Below are 12515 nucleotides of genomic sequence, written 5' to 3'. Positions count from 1 at the left end.
TAGAAGCTTTTGATTCCAGACTTAACCAGCAGTCTGAAGAGCCAAGCTAGAAGCTTTTTCTTTTCTTTGTTACCTGGCTTCAGCCCTGACTTCTGTTTCTAAACAGCTGTCTCAAAGAAGAGTTGTTGCCTTCGGAAAGGCAAGGCGACCTGGTTCAGGAACGGCACGGCGACCAACCCCTGGTCGCTCGGTCCATATGCACACAGACACCAATGTGGTGGATGACAAAATGGCGTTTATTGCCATGCGGCATGGCATTATATAGCTTGAGTAACGTCACATCCGTTTTGCTTACATCACAGTCTATACACTATTGGCTGTCCCGAGGGGGGGGGAGGGCCCTGTCTTTCCGTACAGCACGAGATCTTCCGGCCGCCAGACCCTGGCTACAAAGAGTGTTGATGCTTTTTTTCTTTTTAATGTAGAGATCTTATTTGCACATATTTCCTATCTTCACATCTGACAGAATAGCAGATTAAAGGTCTTTCTAATGAGGTGTCTGAAAAAGTGTATGTTCAGTCATACTCAGAAGATGACTAATAGAAATTTTTAATGCAAAATAGAAGCAAAAAGCTCCAAGCCTTTGGATCAAATTCAAGTGCTCAGTATGATTATTTAATTTTTTTGGTAAATGAAGTCCTAACAGATTCTGTGTAGATCCTATGGTTCCTGCCTCAAATATAAAATTGTTTGGTTACAATGGGCCTAGTTTTTGAAAATACTGAAACAAAAATTCAGAGCTTCCAAACCCCCTTGCTTTCTAACACTCCTCACTGCAGTGGGAGGCTGGGTGTGGCTGGGTAAGGATTCTGAGATCAAGACCCCGTAACAACAAACAAGCTGTTACTGAGCAGGCATTCTTTATTGCAGAGCTGGGCAGCACTGGGGATTCTCCACCATGAGTGCTCCAACGAGTCAGTGAAACACCCCAACTAATATACACCAAAAACATGCATATTCAGTTCCATGTCAGTGAGTTCCCAGAATTCTTCTACGTAGTCATTTTATTACCTGGAATTGGCTATCTTTGTAATTATGCGTGCTTGAGGATCTCCTGTGGGGTCTTTGATTCTAGTCTTTTGTCATCTTTGTCCTAGTCTCCCGTCCTGGTCCTGTCTCCAGTCTCCTGCTGGTGGATTGCCCAGGTGGGTCAGAATCCACATAACTGTTGTCTGTAGGTGCCACAGGTTCTTAGACTTGATGTTATCACAACCTACAGGATGCTTGGCATAGTTGACTGATAGTTTCACAAAGCACCTTGTTTTAAAAGCAACCCTCTTAGTATAGCAAATTCATTATTTTAGTAAACTTTTATTAGGCTATATTTTGATTGAGTTTACTAATGAATATCCTATGATGTATCAATACCTTGCAAGGTATGATTTTTCCTAATTTTTTTTTTTTACCTGGAGTATTTTCAAGTAAAAACTTTTATCTTGCAAGGAACAAAACCTTTTTCCCTCATGTTAGGTAAAACCAAGCATTATGCAACAATGAGAAAATGTTAAATAAGCTGCTTTCTGTTGAAGGTTCATGTTGTCTATATATACACTAGTATATTGGATGCATCTACCTTAAGTAATTACATGATGTAAGCTGAATTCATTGTAATATTTCTTTACTTTTTTATGCATGAGATCACATCTGAGGCAGATGGCTATTCTTTTCTGTCCACCTAGTTTGTGAAGTTGTCATCGAGGTAGTATAATCAGTGAGCTTGCATTGATATTCTTGTTGCCTTGTTGTGCTGTAGTTTGGAGCACAACGGAGAGTGCTAGCTTGTCCCAGCTCCTCTGAGTGCCAGAAGAACAGGTGCATTCGGGAAACATCCTGCAAGGCAGGGTAGCAGCTTGTCAGAAATACTTCAGACGTTATTTCTTAATGGGAAGAAAACGAGCATGTCAGTGCTTATCTTTTGCAATTTTACATAGTTTTTGTTGCATAATTTCAGCACTCAGTAGATCATAATCTGCATGCTATCGGTCTGTATCTGAACACTGTCTTTTTCCACATTAATAACCTGCCTTCAAAACTGAGATCACACCTGTGTGCAGCTCTTGTTGTCTGAGTTCACCCAGGCTAGGAACACTCGAGTCGAATCACGGATCGCCCCCTCAATTAGAGAAGGAATAGCCCCCAGTCCCCTGGGTTTACTTTTCCAGTGGGTTTTACTTTCCCTGGCTTGGGAGCGGCTGGCTACACCGGGTATGTCTCGAGCACAACTCTGCCCAGGTGTGCGAGCACCGGCACAGACCAGTATGTGCTCAGAGTGCCACTTTAATGTAGCAGCTTTAAAAGGAGGGAGTGGGAGGAGCTGGACATGCAGATGTGGTTACCGGAGATACCACGGCTGCGGCTGGAGCTGCAGGCGCGGCGGGCACACGGCTGCGGTGTTGCCGGCTCTTTCCGTGTGCTCCAGCTCCCTTCTTCCCCTTCTTCGGCTCCGTTTGCGCAGCTCCTTGGCGAGCAGGCTCCGCGGGGCACGGCAGAGTAAATGCCCCCGCAGAAGGCTCTCTTTTATTTGGTCTCCTGTTCCTCATTCTTCTGTCTTTTCTTCTCTCTCCTTTCTTCCTGCAGCAACGAGCTGAGCGGCAACGACCGATGACCACCCACAAAGAACCGTCTTTTGCAGGGCGGTTAATGCCCTTTCAGTCCGCTCAGCTCCCCGCCCCGGGTGCAGCTCCCGCGGAAGGCTGGGTCCCGCCTGCAAACACGGCGAGGTCCGGCAGTCCCGGCCCGTCGCTGGGTCGGTCCCAGCCGTGCCCCCCCTCCGCCCGCCGCAGCCTTGTCGCTGCTTCTCTCTGGTTTTATTTTCATTTTTTCGTCTGGTTACGTCTATTGCAGTCAATTTGTATAGGAGCCTTGTTTGTTTGTTTGTTTGTTTGTGGCTTTTTGGTGAGGCTTTTTGTGTGTTTTTTGTCTGGTTGGTTGGTTTGGGGGGGTTTTGGGGTTTTTGTTGGTTTGGTGTTTTTTGTTGTGGTTTTTTTTTGTGTTGTTGTTTTTTGTTTTTGTTTTTTGGTGGAGGCTGGTTCTCCTGCAACAGCATACAGTGGAATTTCCTGTTTGTATGAAACCTCAGGAGATAAATTTAGAAATCCTTTCAGGATTTGCATTATGCAAGTGAGAAAGAAATTAATAAAATATTAAATAAAATGTTGTGATCTGTTGTTACATCATGTTAACACACACACACAAAAATATATCACTTTACAGAAAAATGTATATATTTGCTACTGCTAGAACTACTCTAAAGCAGCTTCTAGCTATCATTAATAAACACTATTTATGGCATCCTGACTCTCACCAATCAAGCTTTGATGTGTATGTCTTAAAAATTCTTAACCCTTTCCATGCATAAAATTCATGGAATCACAGAAACGTCCTGGTTGGAAGGGTCCTCCAAGATCATTGAGTCCAACCAGCTTCACCGGCTTGGTAGCTCTCCTCAGGACATGCTCCAGCTCCTCAATGTCCTTCTTACAGTGAACTGAACTGCTCACAGTACTCGAGGTGTGGTCTCACCAGGGCCAAATACAGGGGAAAAATCACTTCTCCTGCTGGCCACACTATTCCTGATGCAGGCCAGGATGCTGTTGGCATCTTGGCCACCTGGGCACGCTGCTGGCTCATGTTAAGCCACCTGTCAACCAGCACCCCCAGGTCCTTTTCTGCTGGGCAGCTCCCCAGCCACTCTTCCCCAAGTCTTTAGTGCTGCCCGGGGTTGTTGTGACTGAAATGTAGGACCTGGCAGTTGGTCTTATTGAACCTCTTGCAATTGGCCTTGGCCCATCGATCCAGCTTGTCCAGGTCCCTCTGTAGAGCCTTCCTGCTCTCAGGCATATCAAAACTCCCACCCAATTTGGTGGGACCTATAAAATACCACCTAGGTAGCTTTGGTGCATGGGGGCATGTAGCAGAGGGCATCTCTTCTTGACACAGAATCTTTCCACTGGCTAAATGGAAGATTTGAAATACTCATAACACAGCAACTAGATACTGTTCTGTGACCACCTTTACAGGTGTGCATGCCAGAGTCCTGAAGGATTTGGTTGATGTAGGTGCCAAGCCACTCTCCGTGAGTCATAAAAAAAAAATAAATGTCATAGCAGTGAGGTGAAGTCCCTTGTGACTGGAAAAAGGGAAACATTATACCCATTTTTAAAAAGGGCAGAAAGGAGGACCCTGGGGTCTACCATACTGTCAGCCTCACTTCTGTGAGGTGATTCAGGATAGCCAGCATGGCTTTACTAAAGGAAAGTCCTTCCTAACCAACTTAGTTCTACAATGGAGTGACTGCATCAGTGGACAAAGGAAGACCTATGGATGTCATCTGTCTGGACTTCTGCAAGGCTTTTGACATGATCCCCCACAATATCCCTCTCTCTAAGGATATAGAGATATGGGTTTGATGGGTAGACTATTCCGTGGATAAGGAATTGGATAGATGGTAACATCCAGAGGATAGTGGTCAATGGCTTGATGTCCAGTTGGAAAACAGTGACAAGTGGTGTCCCTCAGGGGTTGGTACTGGGACCAGTGCTGTTTAATATTTACATCAACAATATAGATAGTGGGATCAAGGGCACCCTCGGCAAGATTGCAGATGACACCAAGCTGACTGGTGCAGTTGGCACACCAGAGAGATGGGATGTTATCCAGAGGGACCTGGACAAGCTAGAGAAGTGGGCCCATGTGAGCATCACAAGACTTAACAAGGCCAAATGCAAGGCCCTGCACCTGGGTAGAAGCAATCCTCGTTTTCAAAACAAGCTGAGGATGATGTGACAAAGAGCAGCCCTACAGAAAAGGACATGGGGGTACTAGTGGACAAAAAGTTGTACCTGAGCCAACAATGTGTACTCACAGCCCAGAGGGCCAATTCACATCCTGGGCTGCATCAAAATAAGCGTGGTCAGCAGGTTGAGGGAGGTGATTCTCCCCCTTTACTCTGCTCTTTTGGGACCCCAACTGGAGCACTGTGTCCAGCACTGGAATCCCCAGCACAGGAAGGACATGGAGCTGTTTGAGCCAGTCCAGAGGAGGGCCGCGAAGAGGATAAGAGGGCTGCAGCACCTCTCCTGTGAAGACTGGCTGAGTGAGTTGAAGCTGTTCAGCCTCGAGAAGAAAAGGCTCTGGGGAGTCCTAATAGTGGCCTTCCAGTACCTGTACCTCTAGGGGATCTGCAAGAAGGCTGGGAAGGGACTGGTGACAGGGGTGTGTAGTGATAGGACAAGGGGCTTGAGAGAGGAGATTTAGGTTAGACATTAGGAAGAAATTCTTTACTTTGTGGGTTGTGAGACACTGTCACAAGTTGTCCAGGGAAGTTGTAGATGCCCCATTCTTAGCAGTGTTCAAGATCAGATTGGATGGGACTTGGAGCAACCTGGTCTAGTGGGAGGTGTCCCTGTTCACAGCAGGGAATTTGGAATGAGGTGATCATTAAGGTTCCTTCCAACTCAAACCATCCGATGATTCTGTGATTAGGCAAGAGCTGTGCTGCAAGACTGAGTGGACTATGGGAGTCTGAAATGCCTGAAAAATAAACTTTTTATTTTAAAATAGATGGTTGGTGTTTGCTTGCCAGCTGTCTCTGTACTGCCAGATCACAAAGTGGTAGAGCCATCTCAACAGTTTTGAAGAAGACCTTGAAGGAGGACAAGGCAGAGGCTTTATAGAATTTGGTAGGGGACATTGTAGAGGCATTATTATATGAGAGGGCATCTTAGCATTGGTGACAGAAGTCTCTTTTGCACTTCAGACTAGTGCGCTTTACACATATTTGCTGCTTCATTTTGTCTTGCAAAATGTTTTATTTCAAAAGTCATACTGTTTTAATTCTTTAATCTGTTCTGTTTTAAGCCTGGTTTAAGTTGTACTGTGTTAAGGAGGACTGCCTGAGTTGGGACTTCTGGCTTAATACCATTTTTCTTTTGAATCTGGAAGCAGATTATTTGTGCATAAAGATCTTCAAAGGTGGCCTTTATTGCTACATATAGCCATGAGGAAATCAGTGTGCATCCTCATGGGATAATATGCTTTAACAGGTAATCACAATATACTGCTTTTATACTGTCCAAACCATGCCCCAAATGTGTTTGAGAATCAGTGACTAGCGTTTTTTTTGTGGAGACAAAAAGAAGAATCAGTTCATGGACCACAGTGTGGGAGACAATATAATGATGGACTCGTGAAGACTCATGATCCATGAGGAAGATATTCACCAAGGTCTTTGCAGTCCTACCCCTCTGTTGAGTGCTGCCTGTGCAACAGCAGTCTGTAGGTTTCATTGGAGCTAGCTCATGGGGATCAATTTTGTCTTATTTCTGAATGGATATAAGGAACAGGATTTTGCTCCCTGATTCTCAAAAAAAGATTTGAGTTGTCAGTTTTGTGACTTTCAGTCAAGAATATTTGTACCCTTACAAGAGTATTAAAAGCCAAAAGAGCTATATTTTTCTCAGTGCTTTTTTTAAATCTGGAAAGGTGCATAAGCAGTATTTTTTTGGAAGTCATTAAATAGATAGTGTTTGGATTTGTCTACTTAAAACCTGGTGCAATTCTGTTATGGTTGTGTGGACAATGTAATTTCCAAATAACTGAATGCAATCTATTCCACTTTTACAAGTGCAAGTAAGTTACAGCAAATGTTTGCTATATTACTAATAGACAGTGTGCATCTGTGCATGCATGTACACAGGAGAGAAAAGTAAAATGTTGACATTAAGAGAGCAGTGGAAACAGATGGCTCATTCACTTAAATATAGAATCTTGTCAACTCCAGTAGAATAAATATCCCTAATAAACTTTTATTTTTAAGTATATGCGTGTTTATGTATTACAGCCCTTAGACATCTGCATTTGTAAAAATTCACTGTAGTCTCATATTTTTCTCACCAGTGCATATATTAAATATTTTACTTTAAATTAAAAATTAGTGTAGTACAATTTCAGACAGCAACTATTTTATTGGTACTAAAATGCCAAGGTACAGTAGACTTACTTCTTCATGTTTCAATTTTGTGGCTAGAATTTAGTGTCAGTCTACTTGAATGTGCTTCAACTTGTATAGTTAAATACTGGACAATTAGGCAAAGTGCCCTGCTAGACATGCTCTTTGTAAACAGGGAAGGGCTGGTAGGATATCTTGGGCACAGCAACCACAAATTGTTAAAGTTGTCTATTCTTAGACATGCCAAGAGGAGGTGGGGGCAGCAAAACTGCCACCCTAGATTTCCGAAGGGCAAACTTTACATTGTTCTACACCCTGACTGCCAGAATCCCTTGGGAATCTGTTCTGAAGGGTATAGCACTCCAGGAAAGCTGGATGCTCTTCAAGGAGGTATTCTTGGAGGCACAGGAGCAGGCCATCCCCATGTGCTCTAAGGTGAGCAGGTGGAGTAGAAGACCAGCCTGGCTGAACAGGGAGCTTTGGCTGGTGCTCAGGGAGAAAAAGAGAATCTATGGCCTTTGGAGGAAGGGGCAGGCCACTTGTGAAGACTATGAAAATGCTGTGAGGCTATGCAGGGAGGGAATTAGAAGGTCCAAAGCCCAGCTAAAAATTAGCTTGGCCTCCATGGTTAAGCAGAACAAGAAAAGCTTTTATAAATATATTAGCAGCAAAAGAAAGACCAGGGAGACCCTCCATCCCCTGTTAGATGCAGAAGGAAACAGAGATGAATGGCAAGCAAAAGGCTGACATGCTAAATGACTTTTTTTGCCTCAGTGTTTAGTAGCAGAACCAGTTACATTGAGGGAATCAAACTCCCTAAGCTAATGAACAGAGAACAGGAGCAGAGCAATCCCCCAACAATCCAGGAGGAGATAGTGATCTGCTCCACCACGTAGCTGTGCACAAATCTATGGGGCCAGATGGGAACCACCCAAGAGTGCTGGAAGAGCTGGTCAGGATGCTCACCAAGCCACCTTCCATCATTTATCAGCAGCCCTGGCTGACTCAAGAGGTGTCAGCAGATTGGAAATCAGCCAGTGTAACCCCCATATACAAGAAGTGAAGGAAAGATGATCTGGCAAATTACAGGCCTTTTAGTTTTACTTCGGTAGCAGGGATGGTATCTGCTCTGATGGAGCAGATCATCCTTAGTAGCATTATGTGGTACATGCAGAACTACCAGGTGATCAGGCCCAGTCAGCATGGGTGCATGAAGGGCAGGTCTGTCTGACTAACCTGATTTCCTTCGAAAACAGGGTGATGTGCTTGTTGGATGAGGGAAGGACTGTGGATGTTGTCTACCTTGACTTAGCAAGACCTGTGACAAAGTTTCCCATAGCGTTCTCCTAGAGGAGCTGGCTGCTTGTGTAAATGCATTTTTTTCTTTTCAAACTCATGTTCATAATGTATCAGAAAGGAATTTATTGAATCCACAGGACTATAAGTTTAGATGCACATGAGTTTTTAGGAGTCAGAATTTTAATGTAAGGACTTAGTATATGTTGGTCTAATTTAGAGTGGCTGTGACTTCCATGTGGTAGTGTTAATGGAATAGGATTTAATTGCTACTGATTGCACAGACTATATTTCAGCAATTGGGATTATGCTACTTACCCTTCTCTCTACCTTCTCTTGAATGAATTACACTTGGCAAGGAAAGCTTTTAAGAGAGGAAGCAGAAAAATATTTCATTATACTCCAACTGTTCCTAATGCAATGAAAAATGTATGTAAAAATGCATGCTTCTTTCCATTACAGCATGGTCAAATGCCAGCCTCCTCTTTTGAGGATTTGAAGCTAGCTAGTAGTTTGAATTTACTCTTCCCGTCTTCTGTTTGCAGAATATCAGGAGATTGAAAGCTGCAGAAGCTCAGTTATTAGAAAATCAGAGCACAGTGTCTCATTATTCTGTTTTCTCCACAAAGAGCTATTTCTTTAGTGCAGATGCCTTTTGAAAACTATTTAGCATCAGTGTAGCAGACTTGCAAGAAACTGATGAAACTGCATTAAAGAAGAGCTGTGTGCATTGCAGTGTTAGTGGTATCTGCACATGTATTTGTGGCATGTGCACATGTAACTTCTGTATTCTCTGTTGTTATCTGGATCATATTCTTCAAGGTAGAAAGTGTACAGCTGCAATTCAGACCATGTCATTGATGTTACTGTATTTTTACATTTCTTATGACTAGAACATGACTTGAAGAAGGACTGAAATCTAGCTGCAGAGTAGCTTCAGTGTGTACAATGGAGACCACACAGTCCTTCAAGTAATTTTTATATCAGAAACTTGTTATTCTGGCACTACTGGAACTTCAAACTCAAGTGACATGTGATGGTCCTCAGGCTTCACAATGAGTAAGTGCAACCCATCACAGGTTTCCTCAGACATATTTGGTTTTAAGGGGTTAGATCCACCAAATATCTTAAATATGGGAACACTGGCTTTTGATCCCTCTGTGGTACTTGGTCTGAATTAAGCTCCCCAACTGTGGGAGACTTAGGTGCCCAGGAGCAACATTAATGGCAGGCAGCAGATCGAGTGGACCACTACATTGAAAATGCTGGAAAGAAAAAAGTCCGCTCCCCAAAACAACTCTCCTTACCTCAGCTCTTCAGCTAACCCCCAAATCCCTTACTTCAGGCTGATGGCAGGCACAAACTTTTGCTTGGAGTCCTCAACTGTGAGCCTCTTCTCTGGCTCTGACAAGTTTAATGTCTCTCCCTCAACTAACATAAAGAGTATGCCAAACTTTAAGGGAAGTTTTGTACCAGACTGTCAAAAAACTTTGCACGTGCAATATTTTAATCCAAAAGGGAGGAAGGTATGTCTGTCATATGCAGAGAAAAAAAACTGATGTAGGCTTTGACATGTAAATATTGGGTGATTAGAAAAATTGGATGAATGCAAGGACTGCTATCCTGCATCAATACTTCTATGCCCAAATGCCTTCTGTGTGGAGTTTTGCCAGCTGTGCAGTACCTGCAAAGTTAGGACTTACAAGTCAGCCAAGAAGGAAAAGTCCCAAGTGAAAAACTTGAACAGAAATATGAAATGAGGTGTTACAGTCATGTTAGAATTAGGGTGTATGTCCTCTTGCATGGGACCATTTTGCTACTTCAGCCTACTGGATTTGTTAGGGGAATATCATGGGATCATAGAATGGTTTGGGTTGGAAGGCATCTTAAAAATCATCCACTTCCAACCCCTTGCATGGGTAGGGACACCTCCCTCTAGACCAGGTTGCTCCAAGCCCCATCCAACCTGGTCTTGAACACTTCCAGGGAAGGGGCAGCCATAACTTCCTTGGGCAACTTGTGACATTGTCTCACCACGTCACACTAAAGAATTTCTACCTAATGTCTAACCTAAATATCCCCTCTTCCATTTTAAAACCATTATCCTGTGTCCCATCACTACACACCGTTGTTAGAAGTCCCTCCCCAGCCTTCTTGCAGGTCCCCTGCAGGTACTGGAAGGACACTATTAGGAAGGACTCCCCAGAGCCTTCTCTTCTCGAGGCTGAACAGCCTCAACTCACTCAGCCAGTCTTCACAGCAGAGGTGCTGCAGCCCTCTGATCATCCTCGAGGCCCTTCTCTGGACTGGCTCAAACAGCTCTACATCCTTCCTGTGCTGGGGACTCCAGAGCTGGACACAGTGCTCCAGGTGGGGTCTCATGAGAGCCAAGTAGAGCAGGAGAATCACCTCCCTCAACCTGCTGGTCATGCTTCTTTTGATGCAGCCAGTGATACAGTTGGCTTTCTGAGCTGAGGGCACATTGCTGGCTCATGTTGAGCTTCTCATCATCTTTCCTTGGGACTCCTGTTAATCCATTTTCTGCCCAGCCTCTAATTGTGCTTGGGATCGCACTGACCCATGTTCAGGCACTTGTGCTTGGCCTTGTTGAACTTCATGAAGTTGGCATGGGCCCACCTCTCCAGTCTTTTAAGGTCCCTCTGGTTGAGGTCCCTACCCTCTAGTGTGTTAACTTCACCACCCAGCTTGGTGTCATCAGCAAACTTGCTGAGGGTGCACTCAAGTCCACTGTTCATGTGGTTGACAAAGATGTTAAGCAGCACCTGTCCCACTACCAATCCCTGAGGAATGCCACTGATCACTGGTCTCCACTTGGACATGAAGTGGAGATTATTCTTTGAGTGCAACCATCCAGCCAATTCCTTATCCAACAAGTGGTCCATCTGCTGAATCCATGTTTTTCCAATCATACACCAGAATGTCATCAGGACAGTGAAAAATTCTTTGCACAAATCCACACAGATGATGTCAGTTGCCCTTTCCTTATCCATCAACACTGTGACACCATCATAAAAGGCCACTTAAAAGGCACAATTTGCCCTTGGTGAGACCATGCTGGTTGCCATCAACCAACTCCTCACTTTCTATGTGCCTTAGCATTCAGGAGGACCTGCTCCATGATCTTGTCAGGCACAGAGGTGAGACTGACTGTCCTGTAATTTCCTGGGTCTTCCTTTTTTTCTCCTTTTTGAAAATTTGGGTTGTGTTTTCCCTTTTCCAGTTAGTGGGACCTTGCCAGACTGCTGTGACTTTTCAAACAGGATAAAAAGCAGCTTAATCTGCCAGTTGTTTCAGGAGCCAGGGACTTACCAACTTGTGCACTTTTAGGTACTTTAGATGGTCTTGAACCTGCTCTTCTCCTACAGGTGGAGGAATCTTCCTTCCTCCAGTCCCTGCCTTTGCTGTCTACAGCTTGGGTGGTGTGGCCTGAGCCCTTGCCAGTGATGACTGAGGCAAAAAAGTCCTTGAATACCTCAGTTTTCTCCATATCCTTTTTCCTTCTGGAGAAGGCCCACATTGTTTTCCTTTTATCTTTGACGTGTCTGTAGAAGCTTTTCTTGTTACTCTTAATGTCCCTGGCCTTATTCAATTTCACCAGGGCTTCAGCGTTCCTAATCTGATCCTTGGCTGCTCAGACAACTCCTTTGTACACCTCTCGGGCTGCCTGTCTTTGCTTCTACCCTTGCCTCTACCTTGGGCTTGGATGACGTGATCCTTCAATATTAAGCAGTTTCCTTGGGCTACTCTCCCCTCCAGGTCTTTAACCCATGGTACCCTACCAAGCACATCCCTGAAAAGGTCAAAGTCTGCTCTCCTGAAGTCCAGGTTAATGAGCTTGTTGTGCACCCTCCTTGTTGCCCTAATGATCCTCAATTCCACCATTTTGTGGTCACTCCAACCAAGGCTGCCTTTAAGCTTCATCCTGGTTGGTAAGAATGAGGTCCACCCTAGCACCTTTTCTCATTGGTTCCTGTACCACTTTGAAAAGAAAATTGCCATCAATGCATTTTTGGATTGCTGGTGCCTTTTTGTGTTGTCTCTCCAACAGTTATTGGGATGGTTGAAATCCTCACCAGAGCCTGTGAATGCAAAGCTGCTCCTGTCTGTCTGTAGAGAGCCTCATCTGCTTGATGTTCCTGTTCAGATGGCCTGTAGCAGACCCCCACTATGGTATCACCTGTTCCTGTCTTCCCTTTAACTCTCAGTTAGCTCCTCATCAATCCACAGGTAGAGCTCCACTGACTCCCGT

The sequence above is a fragment of the Apus apus genome, chromosome Z (assembly GCF_020740795.1).
Source record: "Apus apus isolate bApuApu2 chromosome Z, bApuApu2.pri.cur, whole genome shotgun sequence".
NCBI classification, from domain to species: Eukaryota; Metazoa; Chordata; class Aves; order Apodiformes; family Apodidae; genus Apus; species Apus apus.
Note: the sequence above shows the minus strand (reverse complement) of the source record.